Source organism: Platalea leucorodia (assembly GCF_965183815.1).
Source record: "Platalea leucorodia genome assembly, chromosome: 7".
Lineage (NCBI taxonomy): Eukaryota > Metazoa > Chordata > Aves > Pelecaniformes > Threskiornithidae > Platalea > Platalea leucorodia.
The window spans coordinates 25,836,423-25,857,036 of record NC_138829.1 but is presented as its reverse complement, the minus strand read 5'-3'; the positions used below and the strand labels follow the sequence as shown (position 1 = coordinate 25,857,036).

Genomic DNA, 20,614 nt, shown 5'->3' with positions numbered 1-20,614 from the left:
TTTGAAACAACCAGACCTAAAGATGGCCAGATTGTTCATCTTCCCCAAACTAAGAGGACTGGCTGACAGCCTTCTTGGTAGAAAGACTGGCAGTCTTCCATAATAAAGACTTTATGTCTGGATCCCTAAACTAATAGCTGCAGCCACTGAACCAAAAGAATTTTGTTCTAGTAAAAACTGTCAAGCTGATAACTCTGGAGACTGAGGTGTCTCATTTATTCACAGAACAATTAAATTATAGAAGGCACTGGGCAGATTCCTCCCAACTATGCCTTTCAGATGTTACTCGAATAATATCTCTTTTCTGAGGCATCTCTGCTGGGGTGAAGGTGGATTTTTTCATGGCTGCAGATGAACCTCTCAATGGAAAGTACAAATACCTGATTGCAGATGTGCAATGGGAACATCTGTCTCAGCAGGAAAGACTGACATCCAAGACACTTTGCAAAAGCCAGAGAACAGGCAACAGATGGCAGCAATTTTCAGTCACCAGTCACTGCCTTGGACTCCTTTCTGGCTAACAAGTGTGAATGGCTCAATTATCTGACCAGTTCCCTCAAACTTTTACCTTTATCTAAAGTTGAGAGAACTGCACATTTGGTGACAGTTGTTTTTTAAATTACCTAATAAAAACAGAGCTAGTAACAGCACTCAATTCTCATGAAGTTCAGTGGGAGAGCAAGGACGCTTAGCTGCTCACAGGCTCTAACCCTGCAACTTGTCCAGCGGCCAGAATGGTGACGTACATGCTCAGTTAAAAGGCCCAGGTTTTTCAGTGGGGTTTTGACTTTCTACTACAAGTCTGACAGAGGTACAAAGAGACCAACAACCAGATGATTCAGCCTCCAACAAAAATGCAGAAAATTCTTTATTCCTCATTTTGTGCACCTATAATTAGTACTTCCTGTGCATGGAAACATACAAAAGCACATAAGCATATGAGCACTCCATCTACCCAACGATAAAACTGACCTACTGCCTGAAGACCTCCCCCCTCCTAAATCCACAGAGCAAGACAAAGAAACATTTAGGATTCCTGGCAACCTACTCCTTTCCCAGCACATGCTAAACAAAACCCTGCTATCTAACAGGGAGAAAGGATGAATTAACATAACCACCTCTCCACACAGCAATTAGCAAATGAAATCAAAACAAAGGAAATGTCCTCCATTAATCTTTCCCTGCCAAAGAGCACCCGACTGCCATATAATCCACAGCAATTAGCCAAATAATGGGAGCGCAAGAGATTTATCTTGAAGCAGGAATTAGGGAGGGCACGATTAATGTACTGTACATCAAGAGTGCAGGCAAAAGCTGGTGATCCCTCAGTGCAGGGTTGTTTGAGGAAACTGCAAAGCTTAGTAGCCTGGAACCAGGTTGCAACACATACACCCCAATATTCCCCTTTAATGCATCCTAAGTAAGTCTGATTGGCAGTCACTGCATATGGGAGGATCAGAGCTCATATCCAAACTTACAAAAACAAATCTCAGTGCTGCACCTAATAGCTTACCAATATCTTCTGTTAAGAGGGGCAATTGGCAGCAATATTTAAAAAAAATCTGGGGGCATGCAAAAAAGGAGGCAGTAAAACAGTAGAGATATTGAAGGTATGTCCCAGCTCACAAGCAGGATCCACCCGCTCCATCAGGCATGGTACTATTTACCAGGGAAGATATGCGCCAGAATCTGAGACACGCGGTCCCTTTTTAAAAGACAAAGCAGAATAGCACCAAACATCTCTTTCTTTTATTGTACATACCTACGCTATCTCTTAAAAACCATCCTGCTGCTGTGCGGGATACTGTGAAATAATTGGCAGATGTTATTTTCTAAATGTTGCATGGTCTTGCTTTGGGCTACAGAACAGCTGCCACATTCTAGCCAGAGGTGACTGCAGGTTATATATGTCTGTTCCTGAATAGTAGGGTTTTTTATAAGTTCATTGTGTGAGGAGATTCCAGGATGCCAAGGAGTTTAGGTGGTATGGCCCGTCAGGATGGAAGGATCCAGAGAAGTACTGAGAGAACTGCCACTGTTAATCACTATGTCCCCTCAGCTCTGCACACCGTGGGAGCTGAAGCCAAGAAAGCTCCAGGATAGCCTCTCCAAATGATACTGTTTTATGAGCTAAACTTGATGAGAAAGTGAAATCTCACATTCTGAGTATTTTCTTTCCCACTATTTAGAACTTATGAAATCACGATGTTCTGCTGCTTTACACTTTTGGTTCTCATATGTTGTTTTTCCTGCCCATTTACCTCATTATTTTAGAGGGGATCTAGATAAAAAAAAAAAAAAAACAACCTGCAAAGCAACTGGGAATTTGAGAAGACCAAGTAGTACAAAGCTAGAAAAAATGCAAAGCCCAGGTAGGCAGATCCTCCACTAAAGGGCAGTTAGTGGATCAGGTAAGAGAAGTCTCAACATGCAAAATAGGTATATCTTGCCATTAGCTGAATATTTGTTAAATTAGAAGACGCATTTTCCTTTCTTCAGTTTCCTTTCTCCTGAGTCACATGAAAACTGAATACCAAACATGGAACAGTTTACAGGGACACCACAAAGCTCTTACATACATTTGCATGAGAAATAGAGAGAGGAGAGAAACTGAAGACGAAAAATTAACTATCTGAAGATAAACAATCTTTGTTCTAAGCACTATTATTAGGAAACACAAGTCTAAAGGTCTGTGGTTATTTTAACAAAATTAACAAGTCAACAAAAACCAATACCCTTAAACAGTACAAAGCCATTCACATTATGATAAACACAAAGGTTTTCTATCATTCAACAGGCTGGCATAGGAGAAGACATTTAAGGAGATTTACAAAGATGAAGACCTCTGCCATAAATATCTGTGCCAAAATTTTACTATGGGACAGTAAACAATTTATAGTCCTGTGACATTAAGTGTAACAGGGCACAGGGTAGGAACTGGATTCAACAAAAGACTTCTTTCAAGGATATCTTCAACACTACAGAAAATGAGACTTTAACCAAGTGGAGTAGGAAGAGTCCAGACTCTGCATACTACTAAAATCAATACTGAAGTGGTGTGCAAATATCTTCTTGTCATCAACTTAAATATCAACTTACTAGGCAAGCTAACAGAGAATTGGCTTTGGACAACTGGTCTCATAGCTGTGGCTGTTACTGGGGCTTTTAGGTATTCAGACACCTCAAGAGGAATTCTGAGGGCTCTGTAATGAGATGTCTTTCAAAATGATCAGATTTAGCCATAGATGAGAGCTTTACTCTACAGAAAGCTTGGTAACAGATTTAATGTTTCTCCACTGAGAATACATGGCTTCACGGATTCCATCAACTGCCATACCACTGTATCTTGTCTGCTCCAGACCTATGTCTGATGTCTTCTCACACAGCAAACATAATAGAAATAAATAACGAAATTGAGACAGGGTGAACCCACAAGTCATTCCTGAAAAGCCCTGGATGGACTCACATTTCTAAACCTATAATCTTGCAGTTGACTTGTTTCAATAGAGCAGAAAACTTGCTTCAAAAATCCGAAGTCTGTCCCCTAGTCTCAATGTATTGTACTTCTAATCAGAAAAAATAATGTACCTTTCTGACAAAAAATACTGCTTGTAAGTGAGAAAAAAAATAATCAATGTTCATCTAGAGGAGTTACTAAAATTTCACACAAGGGTTAAGAGAAATTTGAAAGACTTTACTCAGTAACTGTGTTTCTGTTTAGTTTTCTCTCCAGTTCTTCCTTAGATTTTATTCCTTCTCTTTCTCCTTCCTTTCTTTCCTGCCCCCTCCCTCTATTCCTCTGCAGAAAATCTGAAAATCTTTTCTCTGTTATCCTGCCCTTTAAGCTTCACAAGGAGGACGTGTTCACTCCTGGAATATACTGTATAGATTTCCCCTATGTGCTTAGCATGCTCAAAAGTGGGAGAGTGAGATGGCAAAAGTAAAGAAAGTAAGAAACTAGCTCCAGTGAGGTAGTTACAGCTATACAACAACATGAAGCTTCAGCTCTCTTGAAGTTCTCACAGATTTAATCCTTCTCATTTCCCTGGACTTTCATCAGTTGACCCAGCAGGGTCACTTTGCCCCGGTTGTGGCCATCTGAGGTGGTTTCCCACAAAATCAGTTGAGCTGTTTCTCTAGCTCATGTGACACTGCCTTTACCATTGCTCCCATGGGTCTCTTTCCTTTTTTTGAACTGTTAATTTACTGTGCTTCATCAGTGTTTTTACAAAGAAATGATAGAACAGAACAGAACAGAGAATACCATTTCTGGTCTCCTCTTTGCAGCATACAGGAGTCATTTACCAGGCACTGAAGAGTAATGAATCTGGAACTGTTTGCTACTCTCCAACAGTGTTAGCATGTTCTTGCCATCTCATATTGGGGATCTAGTTCTAAATGTGCATGAGAAGACAACAGCAAGCGTCCCTTAGTGCTGCTTTCTGGGGAATCCTTAACAGCAGCAACACCAAAAGATTGTGCCAAATCTTTCAATTCTTAAACAGACATTTCCACCTTCTTCCACAGAGTTTGTCTCCTGCCCATTACAGTCAATACATTCCCATGACACAGAGATCAGCACGGACCTGCCAACACAGCCCAGCACAAGCTACAGCTGCATCTCCACCTAGCCACTTACAGCAGTCTTTCTGCCAGTGTTTGTTTCAAGGAAAGTAAGGGAGAAAAGAATGGCATTCAGCCAGTTTACCTGCCCCACTGCCTTACAAAATGGAAACGAAGAGCAGAACCTCAGAGATGAGCTGGTCAGGTTAGTGGCTGCATGGCTAGTCTATCTAGCTGTTTTCCTGTTAGTGGACTGGTTACGAAGAAGTTACTGTTTGTCATAAATTTTTAGAGACTGGGATATTAGCAGACTTCTCCCTTGACCCATTTCTAATTCATATTTTTAATGCCTAATCACCTACACAAGCTAGTGTTTTAATTTCTCACATAGCTGGCTGAAACCCTTTCAATATGAGGGCTCTCACTGCCATCCAAGTATAAGGATGAATTCCTAAACTTCCTTGTTCACATAACATGAGCAACAAACACCGTGGAACACTGGCAGCCCTAAGAGCATGGCCTGGCAGAATTCAGTCTGGTCTAGGCTGAACAAAGCTACAGCCACACAGGGCTTTCTTGATCATCCATACTCTGCCCCTAAGCAGGGACACTGTCGTACCTTAATTAGACAGCAAGAAAACAAAGAATGGTTTAAAAAGAAACCTGTATGTCAAGATTTTCTTCATAACAGACAGATATGGAAAGAACAAAGTTCTTATTGTACTGACTGTTGAGATTCTCCTTTGTGAAACTGACAAATCTAATAGTGCATGGGGGGGATATTTTTGATAGAGTCAACGGACAGATGGATGAGTTTTTAGAGAGACAGAGACAGAAAGGTATAAACTTCAGCCAAATACAAAGAAGCTGCCTGGGAAAACATAACTGAGAGTAACTCAGCATGGCTTGGTACCGGGAGCTGAACTTGCAGCTTTGACAAGGCTGACTTTAAGGCGACCTTCAGTGGAGCTCCTTAACAGTGTATGCTGGGCAATCGCTGGTAAATCTTTATTAATTTTAATTGGCGGCACCCATTTATAAGAACCATTAAAAAGGATAAATTGAGCCCATCCGGCGTAATGTCTTTTGTTAATTAGTTTGTCAGCACTGTTTTAATATCCCCTAATGACTTCATATTTCAGGCCTGACATTAAAGGAGACGCTGTGAGAAAGGAAATGGTCTTATCACCGTGTACATTTTTTTCTTTTTTTGAACAAAAAGTGTCCTTCCAGGCCTGACCAAGGTTAGGTGTCATTTAACTCAGACAGACAGGTATCACAGGACTTGGAAGGGCCCTATCACCCTATCCAAACTTCACCTTGCTACTGACCAGCATGCTCTGCTGGGATTTTCTCCTTTTACAGACCCACACAACAGCAGAAGAAATTCAAAGTCATCAGTCACCAAATTCCCACCCCTCACAGCTTGTCACGGACTTGTCTCCAGTCTCAAAGCACAATCATGTGGGAAAAACACGGGAGAGACCTGAGATACAATTGCAGCAATGCCTCCTTTAAATAAAACCAGGTTAAGCCCCACAAAACTGAAGGTCTTTTGATTCACAAGGACATGCACAGCACCAATATCCTAATCTGTTTTGGGGACCACCAACTTACAGATGAGAAGCTGATAGAATAAGAGCATCAGCAAAGAATGCTTCATGTATGAATTTGATTTGTAAAGGAAGACGAAGGAGAAATAATTTCTCTAGGTATGATGCTTGGCCCAGAACAAAGGGGAGTGAGCAAATCTGTGATTTTGGTGCCAACAGTTCTCTCCTTCCTCCCTTGTGCTCATCTTGTATTTCTTGGAATAGCACACTGAAACTACAATCCTGGAAGATGAGGAACTTGAATTCAGTTACAGATGTTGGAAAAACATGGCTTTTCTGCTTCTAATGAGTACAATATTTTAGATCTTTATGTCTCAAATAGGTTATGAAGATTTTATATTAGGTTATAAAAGCAACTTAGCACAAACATTTAACCCTTTCTCCTGAATATGTATGCACTTGATAATTTTTATTCAAGGAGGAAGCGTATAAGGTAAGGGCCAGGAGAAGGATCAATTGTAGCCATCACAGAAGGTAATGCAACCCATCATTGTCCTAGAGCTCCCTTTATGGGGTTAACCTGGTTTTCTTAGATACCACTGTCTCTCTTACAGTTCTGCCACACATTAAATGTCTTTGATCTCATGAACACTGGAATTATTCACCCAGGGAAGCATTTCCTCATTGTGAGAGCTGCAGCCAGTTTTATCCCTGCTCAGTTTCCTACAGTGGCTTGATCAGTCGGGGGGGATCCTGAAATAACATTGACTTTTTCTCAGTGAAGGGCTTTGTCTCAAGAGCTGGATTCTATTAGGTCTTTTCATTGAAGATTACAATAGGTGAGCAATATGAGGAAAATAACATCCTCCACCAGTTAATATCACATTTGATGCTTTGGTGTCTGGTGTTAGATTAATTCACGTGATGGTGAAGTGAATAAGTGACAAACACCTAATAAGAAAATTAGCTTTTCCTCTGTCTTACACAGCTTTGCAAATCATGAATAATTCCATTAATGGTAAGGTGTTTGCATTTACACTGGTAATAGTAAAAGGAAAATTAAATATTTAGCTAACAAAATAGCAGGGTTTTTTTCAGAAATTTTAGGGTAAGCCATAAATGGCTCTTTATAAGCACCATACTGAGAATTGTAGAGAGACATGTTGCACTTCGGTAGATCACCTTTCAGCAAAACACAAACAAGTAATAACTGTAAAGACTGAATCTGTTACTAGTTTTATTACTGAGCAAAATCCTTGCCTCAAAGTCAATGGAAATCTTGCTGTAAAGGTCTGGAGAACTAACAGGTTTTTCTTTTTCCATTAAAATTTAGGGCTAATGATTTCACCACAGATTTTTTTTTTTTTTGATGGATACAGAGTCACAGCACTTGAATATTAAAAGCTGCTCTATGATCTCCCGAAAGCCATCCTACTGTCATTGCAAGCTTGTGCCATGTTTCATGCAGATTTAAAATTTTCAGGGGACTGCTAAAACTATGCCCTATGTGAAGCACACAGTAAAAGCATGCCTAGGGTGAAATAGATATTCCCAGCGGGCTGAACACCTCTTTGAATGAACTGCCTTTGCAGCTAATAAAAGTCTTGAGTTTTTCCTCCAACCAGCCTGTCTCTTGTGCACTGCTGTGCTCTACAGAATTCAGCCTTTTATAATCAAAGATCTGCATAACACTGCCAGCATAGTTGGTACTTACTCTCCATTTTGCAGCTCTGACAAATACAAATTTACATAATAGTCTTTCATTTCTATAAAACATCATTATTCATGACAAGCGTATTTCCAGTCTTCACAACAGAACAAAAACTTGTATTTCCATTGTCCCAGTATTTTCAGCTTTTGTTGTACAAAAAATAATGCCTCAATTAGTTTCACTATTGCTAGCTAGAAAGTGAAGAGGGATTATTTTCTTCATACACATTAACTCAATGACAGCTGAAACTCACCTGAGAGCTGAGAAAGAAGGAAACTAATATTCCTGTTTTCAGTCACATGTAAGAGCCAGAGAGAAGAGAATGATATCTACCACTGCCAAAATGTGGCAAACTTAGGTCTAGGTCTTCCAGTCTATTCCCATATATATTCAAACACTGTTTTCACCTGTTGATATCTTTCCTCCTTTCATATAAAACTTTCTGTCCTCCAGTACGTCATTCTTGCTTCTGGTCTTCACAATTTAGGTATCCAATAGTCAAATTTCCAAGCACTATTAAATGCCTGTATTTTAATAAAATTTTTTAAAGTTTGAAAATGTAAACCCTGTGCTTAACGTATTTCAGGTACTTTAGTAACATTTTAATATTTTATTGTAAATATTTAATAAATTATATTTTTTATCCAAAATCCTGCTTGCCAAATCCAAAAAAAACCCCACATCTTAGTACCTAAGAAATGTGGCACCCATTAAAATAACCTGACTAGTCTAAATAAGCCTATACAATTAATTTTATGAATGTATATAAACAGAACTACAGGCAGGCCCCGTCCATGATATACAGACCCTGTATGTGCCAGCAGAAGTTCCCTGATTGGTCCTCCAGGCTGGTTTTGGCCTCATTACCTGCCAGGAATCATTGAGGAACTTGCACAGATTTATCTGTGTGCCTGGATTACTCAGTGCATATGTTGAAAATTTTCGTTTCCCTGACACAGTATCAAGTTGGAGGAAGACAGAGATCACAACCCATATTTACAAGAACACTTTTTTCTTAATAAAGCTGTTATTAATAATAAAATCAAGCTGTTAATTTTAATAGCAGATAACTACACACAATACATCCACTTCACACAGCTCACTCATATGCACGCTAACACACTAACTTGTAGTTACCAGATTGGAGCAACAGCTGGGAGGCCAACCCCAGCCACTTCATCAGAAGCAGAGAATTGTATTGATACAACAAGGGCTTCCAGGCAGGTGTTCAGAAAGTGCTTCAAGCGGTTCCTTGTTTCAACTGGTGTATATATATATATATATATATATATATATATACACATATATATATACACATACACACACACATATACCTGTAGTTCCTGCCTGCAGATAGCAGCCACCACTGTCTCGGATGCAGTGTGAGTCGTGCATCCCACTGTTGATCCTGGTGTTTGCTGGTGGCCTTCAACAGATTTGGCTGACTCACATACTAATATAGCCGTGCTTATGGATTCAACAGCATTACTGACCTCTGGAGCTTATCAGGTTTTGGGAGACTTTCAGACATGACCTCTCGGCACACACTTTCCCCCTCTTCGACTTGCTGTCTTCTGGTGTCTATTTCTACCCCCACATCCATAAATACCTATAGAATCCATGCATGCTCACACAGAAGGGGCCTTTACAATGCACACACAGGAGATCTGACACTTCTGGAAAAAAGCAGAGCTATTAGGCTCTACCGTGTGAACTGTACTTTTATGTCAGTAGCTCAAGGAGAAAACGGGTGCCAACAGACCTGCGAAAATCAGAGTAAAAGCTACAAATGGAATTGTTTACAGTGAATATGAATCTTTTTTTGGAAAACAACTAAGAACTATAAAGGTAAAACAAAGGTAAAGTCAATCAAGTGCTTTTCTTATTTAGGATATTATTTAAATAATTGATTAAAACCAAGTTCAAAATCAGGCATTTAAAAATCATTCCACAGAAACAACTTCAAAAATAACCTGAATTTTGGTACCTGTTTTGATCATTCGTCAAGAGATCATATAGGCTAATTTTTCATCAGAATCAGCTTTGTAGCTTATATCTCAGCACTGGAAAAAACAATTGCCTGATTTTCCCCCATGGGGAAAAAACACAGAAGGAAACAGCATAAATCACATAAATTTGTGTAAAATCACAAATGTCATTATTTGTGACAGTCATATGCTCCTAAATCCCACCATCATTTGGCCAGCAACTTCTTAGTCCTGCATCATACTGAGCATTCAGCATCAGAGTACTGCTGTGTTAGCTTGCACTTACAGTTATAGCTCTCAAACCACCTTACAAAACCTGCCCAATATCCTTATCCTCATTTTGCAGAGAAGAAACTGAAATACAAAGATAAGTTGTTTGATCTTGGTGGCAGAATCAGGATACATCTGCTTATATTTTTCCTGGAAAAAATACTACATTTTTTCTTTCCTGTGTTTTTTTTATATGGAGGACTAGAAAGTTGAGGTCGCATATTTCTCAGCTCTCCTTTGGCAGGAAAACTATTGATCCTTCCCAAATTCCCTTATTTTCTTCAGTATCCCACTCTCTCTGACTTTTCCCCAAACCAGTTCTTGCTCACAAGTGATAGAAACCTTCAGTACTAATCTTTCCACTGAAAAGTTCCCTCTCTGGCTTCAGACCTGTCACTTATAATCTCACAATTTTATCCTAGTCCACTGCTTTCCATAATGAAAACAGTCACAACTGTAATAAAAATAATTTCAAAAATAAATTGGTTTATAATGAAGTTCATAAAGGAACAAAAACTTACGGAAGTCAATTAATAGAAGTCTGATAGCCCCTATTCACAGGACTACACTAGAATTTTCTCACAGAAGAGAAACTAAGCAAAGTCAGGCAAACATGAAGATAAATTTCACCTTAGTGAGTTGCCTCCAAACATCTGATAGCTCACCCCCATCCCTTGTTATCAACTTTTATTCAAGTAAAATAATCCACTGAATAATTCCTGTGAATAGCCTTGATCTGGAGCCTATGCACAATGAGTTTCTTACATGTGTTTTGTAACGCATATCATCTTAATCCCATTCTCCAGCCAAAACCAGTGTAATTTAGGAACAAATTTCTTGCCAAGAAGCTCCAGGTTCACTTGTGGGACCATTCTGCATTAAACTCACTATTTGCAATGAGATCTTTCAATCAGCTTGTCCACAACAACATAGTTTCAAAACCAAAAAAAGGACACTAAAGAGACAAGCACATTTCAGATTTTGTCTGAATAATCCTGAGCTACTCTCAATATTTGCCTACCTTTATGGACCAACATCAGCTGGATCCCTCTAATGATCTCAGGAAAAAAAACCAACACAAACCAAGATGAAAAAGTGCTGCGAAGCCCAGTTGAACATTGAGACTGGGCACTGAAGGTAGTGAGTTGCCACTAGATGACAGAGAGCATCCCCACCTTTGATTTTACCTTGGTAGAAAACAGCAGAGAGGCCCTTTGAAAGCACTGAACATGACAGTTTCTCCCTGCCTTCTCCTGGTTACATCATGGATGGGCCTGTCACAACAAGCAGAAGGAAATTGGGCCAGGGACAGGTGAAGTGCCAATAGCCAGGTTTTATGTGTGCAATTTAACAAAGATTGAGCACTGTATGTGGGGAGAGGGGAGGGAGAAGATGCTCTCAGTCTAATCTGAAAAATACATTATGATGCCAAAATAGGACTGTAGCAAAGTGAGTGCAGTCATCTGCTTCACTAGCCACACAGTAAGACCAGTGTCGAGAGAAGGTGCCTCGTGCTTTCTTTGCCAGGATCTCAACTTCCCAGGAAGGAGATGTGCTTTCTGCTACATTTCACAGGTTGTGGGGGCTCCCATGGCCTGTCATTGAACCAGGTCTTTGGTCAGGGGTACAATCTGCTTTGCTAAGACTCCCTGCTTTCCCTCTGACCACCTGTGCTGGCCTAAACATACACTAACTTAACATATGATGAAGGCTGAGGAAGAATTTTTGTGTTTAAAATTGTTACTCCCATGAAACATTCAGCATACAGACACAAAGTTTGTACAAATACCCAAAGATTTCATAATTCCTGCGCCCCAGACTCCACCCTATGTATTTTAACAATTTGTTCGCTTAAATGCATGAGCTTGATATTCTGCCAGCTGGCCACCATTTATTTCACTTTAATGGCATCAGAAAGACATGAAGTAACTTTACAACCTTTAAGTAAGCTAAGACTAGCCACCCAGATCTTTTTATATTATAATGTCCTGTTAATCATTGCCCTCCCTAGCTTTGCACAGTGTGTTCTGCCCTCACAACTGACCTGAGCTTGTGGCTAGGAAGATTACCTTACCCTTAAATTCAAAATGTTTTCTGTCCTGATCTGTTCTGATCTGGGGAAGTAGACCAACCGATTCAGCAGCAAAAGTCTTCTGCCAAGTGAAATTTTCATCCATGTTTTTCTACCTGAACCAGCTCTGCAAAGCTCTTGCCAGCTCCTTGCCTACACCCCCCAGAGAGACTCAATAGGCCTATTCCCACTGCTCCATCTCACTACTCTCCAATAAGCAGAGAATTAACTTCTTGCTTCCTGAACTGCAGCAGAAAAGTTGACAACGGGTGTTAACAAAGAGGAATGGAAATGGCTATATGCCCTAAAAACTGTGCATTAACATCACATCAGAACTGCTGTTTGAGACTGGCTTCCCCATTGCACAGAAGATGCACTACTGGCTTGTCAACAGCCATTCTTCATAGTTATCAAGTTATGGGCAGCTCCATCTGATATGTTGAGAATGTTACAAAAAAAATTCTTATTTTACAAATAACCTATAAACTTCAGTGTGCAGCCAATATACTCTGTCTCAGGCTTCTGGTATAAGGGGTGAGGCAGTCACAGGACTAGGTCAGCATCCATTCAAGTACTTCCAATTACATTTTCATTGTGTCCTCCATTGGTACCAAGGGCTGAGTATATAGGCAGGCCCTGCATATCTATAGAGAAAGCTGAGACACATAGAAGAAAAGCTGCTTAGAGGTGCTTAAACCAGTGGGTACTAGAGGTGCTCAGGTCAGGGCTTACTGGAGAGTGATGAGAACTGTACAAGTCAGCAGTAAATAGCTGTTTGGTACCAGGGTTGCAGCTGGAGGTCAACTGGAGAGATGTAATTGCGTCCATACATGCTGTGTATTGTGGGTTGATAAAGGTAAAGCATGTGGGGTTACAAAGCTATCTGAGTTCTGCTTGGTGGGCAACGTGATCATCCCTGAGAACAGTTCTGCTGACTCAGAAGACATGTGGAGCCTGGCCTAAGCCTAGCCTTGAATACTGCAAGCACTAGCCACTAATTGCTGGCTCCTCTACCCCAGCCTGGGTGACAGGAAGAGGAGAGCAAGAGAGGCTGCCTGCAGAGAAGCACCTTCTGGCAGCCGGAACAGCAACACTGCTTCTGCATTCCTCCTGCTTGAGTACTGCCTCAGCCTGGCTGCAGGAGCTCATGATACAGCTGCTCACTGCAGGCTTTCACAGATCAGGCCCATTATGTTCTCTTACTGTGTCTAACGGGGACTATTGCCTGAAGCTGCATTGGTCCTGAAAACAGAGATAGGCCAGAGTTGCAATACTCAAGCACAGTCCTTTTCCAAAAGCAGACTGTCTTAACATAAGGCTTGTTTCAGAGCCAGCTGCATTGCATTGGCTTCCTGGAAGAAGTGTTATGAAAGGTTTTTGACCTTCCTTTGCCACTTGGAGACAAAAGTGTTTCAATCATATCATCCAACACCTAAACATGAATAGATTCCCACTGCCAAGTTTGAGAGCCAGAAGTATCATTTTAAAATAGCAAGCAGGAATCTTTGTGACAAGGCAGAATGACATGAATTGCCAATGAATAGCCAACATCACCAACAGACAATATTCACTTGCCCATAAAGCTTTAAATTGTAAATTACAAGGTAAGTCCTTGCCTTGGTGGTGCTCTGAGAGACTCTATATATGCTTCTAACTCCCACTGCTGTCCTGCTGCTGGAAATGTAAAAGCCTGGCATTAACAGCTAACCTGAGCTCAAGTGCTCATTTGTCATTAAGACTAGCATGTAAAAAGGAGCCAGGAGGGCCTGGAAACAAAGAAATGCATATTAAGACAGGCAGAAAGATACTCTTCCTGGTTCTGGCATTTGTTTTGTTGAGCACCACTCATTGAAGGAAGGCAAATACTTTGCTGAGTACATAGAAGGATTTAGTGGGTCTGAGGTGCTGATTCCTCAAGCCCAGACACTTCACATGCGCAGTCCTGGGAAAGAGAGGGAAAGCCCCAGTTCAGTGTACTTATCCCTCTGAATCTCTTAACAAACAGCAGTGATGGAGACACTTCTGGAGACAACCTGCACAATCCCATCAACTGGGCCAGGGGAGACACTGAAAAATTTGCTTGGAAAGCGTCCCCGCACATTTTGGAGGAGCTGCTTCTTTGAGATCTAGCTGTTGCTCAGTTAGATGGGTCATAGAAATAGCTCTTAATTCCCCTCAGACAGATGATTAGGATACCAAGCAAGCACTTTCAGACAGATTCAGGACCTTGCACTAATTCAGTTTCTGCTGTTTATTCTGCACAGAGATCTCATGCAAAACTCTCTGCCCTCAGGGTGATAAAGTAATACTAGTTCACTCACATGAACTCACTCATGACCTGACCTGGCAAAAAGGACAATTAAATTCTCCAAAACCAAAGTATTTTAAAAGTCGGGGGAAAATCCTCACATAATTGATTTTATTAATATTGTTTACACGGCTTTCTAGCAATGGCCTAGCTACCCGAAGTACAAATAATCAAATAATTTATATGACAGTAGAACTCACACTTTCACTGAATGAGCTATGCAGGAAATATTGATCAATTAGTCTTCATAACAAAATAAACTTGACACTGCCCTTATCCATGCAGAAATAGCAAAGCAGGAATTATGAATTTTTCTGTAAACTGAAAACCAAACTAATTCAGCAGAAACACTTTGTTTCTTTGCAGTCCATCCAATAAACATATTATAGATCTTACAAGAACGAGGATTTGCTTTCCTATTCATACTTGGCATTTGTTTGCTAAGTCTTTGAAATTCCTCAGAATCTGATGAAGCATGGGCTGGATAAATGGATTGTGAGGTGGACAGAAAACTTGCTGAACTGTCAGGCTCTAAGGGTAGTGACCAATAGCACAAAGTCCAGCTGGAGGTCTGTCACTAATGGTGTACGCCAGGGGTTGATACTGGGGCCAATAGTATTTAACATCTTCATTAATGGTCTGGACAATTGGACAGAATGCACCCTCAGCAATTTTGCAGATGGTAAAAAATTGGGAGGAATGGTTGACACACCAGATGGTTGTGCTGCCATCAGAGGGACCCTGACAGTCTGAAGAAGTGGACCAATAGGTACCTCATTAAATTCAACAGAGTGATACACCCAGACCTGCACCTAGGGTGGAATAACCCCATACACCAGTACGGGCTGAGGCCTGACTAACTGCAAAGCCACTCTGAAGAAAGGGATCTAGGGATCCTGGTTGAACATGAGCCAGCAATGTGCCCTTGTGGCGAAGGCGGCAAATGGCCTCCAGGACTGGATGAGGGAAAGCATTACCAGCAGGTTGATGAAGGTGATCCTTCCATTCTGCTCAGCACTGTGAGATCCCACCTGGAGTGCTGCATCCAGCACTGGGCTCCCCAGCACACGAGACATGAACATTGTGGAGCAAGCTCAGTAAAGGGCCACAAAGATGATTAAGGGATTGAAGCACCTATCATATGAGGTGAGGTTAAGAGAGGTAGAATTGTTTACCCCAGAGAAAAGAAGGCTTGGGGGAATCTTATTAATGTGTATACATACCTGATGGGAGGAAGTAAAGAAGACAGAACCAGATTCTTCTCAGTGGTATTCAGCGACAGGACAGGAGACAATGGGCACACATTGAAACACAGGAAACTCCATTTAAACATAAGAAAAGTTTAGTGTGACGGTGGCCAAACACTGGAACAGGTTGTTTAGAGTGGTTATGGAGTGTCCATCCTTGGAGATAATTCACAAGCGTGACTGAACATGGTCCTGAACAACCTGTTCAAGTTGACCCTGTTCTAAGCAGGGAGCTTGGACTAGATGATCTTCAGAGGTCCCTTCTAATCTTGTGAATCTCCACTGGACTTTAGACTCCTACCTCCAGATCTATTGCTTTTTGTAGGTAGTAAGCTCCACGATGTGGGCTAAGGAGAAGAGACACAAGAGGTATTTCTTAGAACACTCTATTTCATCACAACTTTAATCAATGGCTATGTATTGTTCCATTTATTTGTGTATTCTGGCTGATGCCTCCCCATGTATTTTTACATGCATTTAAGTGTTCAGCAGTGTCCCAGATTCAACTTTTTAAGCCATCACAACCTTATATTCCCCAAGTAGCAGAACATGAAATATTCATATAATGTTGATATCTAGCTAAGTTTATGGCAGTTCTGAACTCACTGCACTCTTGAAGGTTATTCAGAAACAGAAAGAGGCAGATGCAACGATAAAGGAACCTTTGAATCAGACTGTAGTTTTAAAATTGAGTAGAAATAGCCCTTCAGCTACTTTGACATGTTATTTTACCACTGTAAATCTAAAAGAAAACAACGTTCTCCAGGGACATGATTTAGTATTTTCACTAATTGATCTCTTCCTTTTTCTTGATTTTCACTTTTACCATTTCCAGCAAACACAGCATTATTCTAAGCCAAAATGCAGAAAACTCAAACCACTTACAAGCTACGTGTCTCCTTGGGCTGCTGTCACTGGTCTTTTTGCTAACCACTTATTCAAGTACACACTTCCTCAGCGCCTGCCTTTGTGAGATGACTGTTTTTTATTATCAATGGACCCAATTCAGTATTTGTTTCTCTTTCAGTCCATAGAACATAAAAGCTCCAGCAATGCAATGGGGAGGTGAATAAAAACAGACAGTGGATCTTTACTTGTTGTCACAGATATAAGCTACCCTCTGGGTAGACCTTTCACGATTGGACAAGCCAGATGGAAAGGCTACATCCATGTTAGTGGAAGTAAAAAAGCCAAATGTCTGGTGACTACAAAGGAAAAGGTTCTTTGAGATGGGTCTTCCAATGACACATTTCCCTTCTGTGGCTAAACCACAAGAAATATGCTGACCTACGACGTATTCTGGAAAATTCACCCAGCAAAGAGAGCAGAGATGGAAGATAAAAGAACTGTAGTGGGTCAGACAGAAGGTCAGTCTATCCTGACAACTTGTCTCCTACACTGCCTAATAGTCACTGAATGTGCAGTCCCAGAACAGACTCAACTCTGAAACAGTTAGCCTGAATAGAGACATCTAAACAATTCATCTTGAAGTCTGTACTGCTATAAACAGAGACCAATGACAGATACCTAGGGAAAAGCATAAGAATAAGGTAGTGCTACATCCCATGCATGTGAGAGGAGCCTGGTCTAACTTTCAAAGTAACCAGCTATGGCTTGTGGAAGAAGATATTCCAGTGAGGATATATTACATACAGTATGACTTTAAAGGCATTAACTGCAAAGACAGGCATTTATGTATTTAAAACAGATCAAACAACAGCTGCAATATCCTCTTCCATTCCAGATCGCACTATGATCATAAGCCAAGTAGAGCACAATGACAAGTATGCTGTGCTCATACACCCAGCCTGCAGTGGAAACTGAAAAGCTGTCAACAAGAACACAGTGAGCCCAAAGATATCCCAAAGCCTAAGTAAGAAGTATGAACCTGGGCAATTTGTGCAACTGTAGTTGGTATTGGACAATGTTGTCAGAGACTGGTTGCATGGTCTCCTCCCCTGATGCATGGCACCTCGACTTTGGGAGGGCCACATCATCCCTGCAGAACGGCTTTGCAGAACACTCACTGCCCCCTGCCTGCAGCAGCTCAGGCAGTGCTTTGAGGAGTGACTGGGGAGCCAGCTGAGGAGGAGAAGAAAGAAGGTTGAACCACACCTGAAGTGGGATCTCCTCGCCACTAAGAAGTGGTCCACAGAACCCCTCTATTTGACAGGGAGAGGTAGATGGCCATCATACTCCCTATCTCTCCATCAGAGGACTTAGCAAGGGAGGGAAAAGCAAGCTGGCCAGCCACATATGTCTCTGGATACAATGCAATTCTCTGAGCACTCTGTAGGGTAACTGGAGAACTGACACATACCCATCTGTCCTAATTTTTGTGAGAAACAAGCTCTGAACCGTGTGGCCCACCAGGCCACGGTGGGGAGCAGGCCCAAGCGCTAAGCCTGAATTTGCCATCAGAGAGATCTTGGAAAGCTCCTGGAGCAAGCACTTCAGAGCCCACTGGAGAACATGCTCTCCTCCACAGGTGACCCCAGGATCCAAAGTCAGTGGTAGGGTCAGTGGTGTGTTCTGACATAAAGATCTCTTCAAATCTCTGGAACAGGGCATGCTGCCCATGAAAAATTATTGTTCTCCCCATTTTTCAAGAATTGAGCCTGTATCTTCTTGGATATAATATAACACTACTTGTTGGTCTGCTTGCATGAGGCATAGATATCCTGATTTTGCTACGGGGTTATCTTTTCACCAGAGAAGCTTTCAGGCTTCTCACTACACAGGTCGATGACAAGCACTGTTTCTCTGGAGTCTCAGGTTATATCTCACTGGATCTTCAGGGAGCCTGAAGAAATTTATCACAACTGCAAAAGACTGCAGCAGAAAGGACAAATACTTAAATAAGAGAGGCTGCTAGAAGACAGGAGGAATTCAGCAAGGGTAGATTGAAACAGAAATAGGACAGCTAAAGAAATTAACACATTTCAAGCCATGAGGATGGAGAAAGGAGCAGCAAAGACACAGAGATGAGGGATGGCAGCTAATGGCAAATATGAAAGTGCATATGAAGAAGCACTTCTCACCTCTGCACCTGGGAAGACCCTCCTAGAAGCTACACTAAGGCACATGGAGGACAGGGAGGTGATATGAGAGAGCCAGCATGGCTTCATGAAGGGCAAGTCTTGCCTGATCAACCTAGTGGCCTTCTATGATGGAGTGACTACATCAGTGGACAGGGGAAGAGCTACAGATGTCATCCATCTGGACTTCTGTAAGGCCTTTGACATGGTTCCCCACAACAACCTTCTCTCTAAATTGGAGAGATATGGATTTGATAGATGGTCTGTTCAGTGGATGAAAAATTGGTTGGATGGTCACATCCAGAAGGTAGTGGTCAATGGCTCAATGTCCAGATGGAGATCAGTGACAAGTGGTGTCCCTCAGGGGTCCCTACTGGGACCAGTACTGTTTAATATCTTCATCAATGGCATACACAGTGGGATCGAGTGCACGCTCAGCAAGTTTGCAGATGACACCAAGCTGAGTGGTGCAGCTGACACGCCTGAGGGATGGGATGCCATCCAGAGGGACCTGGACAAGCTCGAGAAGTGGGCCCACGTGAACCTCATGAGGTTCAACAAGGCCACATGCAAGGTCCTGCACCTGGGTTGGGGCAACCCCTGGTATCAATACAGGCAGGGGGATGAAGGGATTGAGAGCAGCCCTGAGGAGAAGGACTTGGGGGTACTGATAGACAAAAAGCTGGACATAGGCAGCAATGTACACTCGCAGCCCAGAAAGCCTATCATATCCTGGGCTGCATCAAAAGAAGCGTGGCCAGCAGGTCGAGGGAGGTGATTCTGCCCCTCTACTCTGCTCTGGTGAGAGCCCACCTGGAGTACTGCATCCAGCTCTGCAGCCCTCAGCACAGGAAAGACATGAATCTGTTGGAGCAGGTCCAGAGGAAGGCCACAAAAATGATCAGAGGGATGGAACACCTCTCCTATGAAGAAAGGCTGAGAGAGCTGGGGTTGTTCACCCTGGAGAAGAGAAGGCTCCAGGGAGACCTTATTGCAGCCTTTCAATACTTAAAGGGGGCCTATGAGAAAGATGGGGTCAAACTTTTTAGTAGGGCCTGTTGTGATAGGACAGTGGGTAATGGTTTTAAATTAAAAGGGGGTAGATTCAGACTAGAGATAAGGAAGAAATTTTTTACAATGCAGGTGGTGAAACACTGGAAGAGTTTGTCCAGAGAGGTGGTAGATGCCCCATCCCTGGAAACATTCAAGGTCAGGTTGGACGAGTCTCTGAGCAACCTGATCTAGTTGAAGATGCCCCTGCTCACTGCAGGGGGGATGGACTAGATGACCTTTAAAGGTCCCTTCCAACCCAAACTATTCTATGATTCTATGTTGCAAGTATTCTCCACAGTTTGAGAGCCTCCTAATGGTACAAGATTGTTCAGGACACACTGAGAGAGCTTTTCAGCAGTGAGAACCAATCTTTGCTTCAGACTTTTGCGGCTCCTTGTGGGTTGGATGCATCTGGCGCATACCTGGAACCACAGCTTTTGGATCCATTTTTTCCAAAGGATTTCATATGTTGTTAACACACACCAGAATCACCCTGTAGGATGAACCAGTATGCAGTAAATGAGGGCAACTGGATCTGCTTTAAAAGCACACTACTGCTCAGAAACAAAGCGCTAAAATAGATGCAGTCAATGTTTGTTTTAAGGCCACCATCTTTACAATAGTTTGTGGATCAAGTCTCAACTAGAGTGAAGACTGAATATCCGTCTTTGAAGCATTCTGAAGCTGAACTGCCCTAGGACAATCCAGTTCACAAATACCAGGACAAGGAACTTGCAAAAGTTCACAGTGTTCTTCCTAGGGCATCTGCCTGGAAAACAGGCTTCAAGAGATTAGGCGATTGCTGCATGACC

General features: G+C 41.8%; 1 long non-coding RNA gene across 1 annotated transcript in view; it reads right to left on the bottom strand.

The window, feature by feature from the left end:
* The window catches only part of LOC309593280, a 59,263-nt gene that overhangs the window by 25,460 nt on the left and 13,189 nt on the right, over nucleotides 1-20,614 (bottom strand). The gene's annotated exons all lie outside the window — the stretch shown is intronic.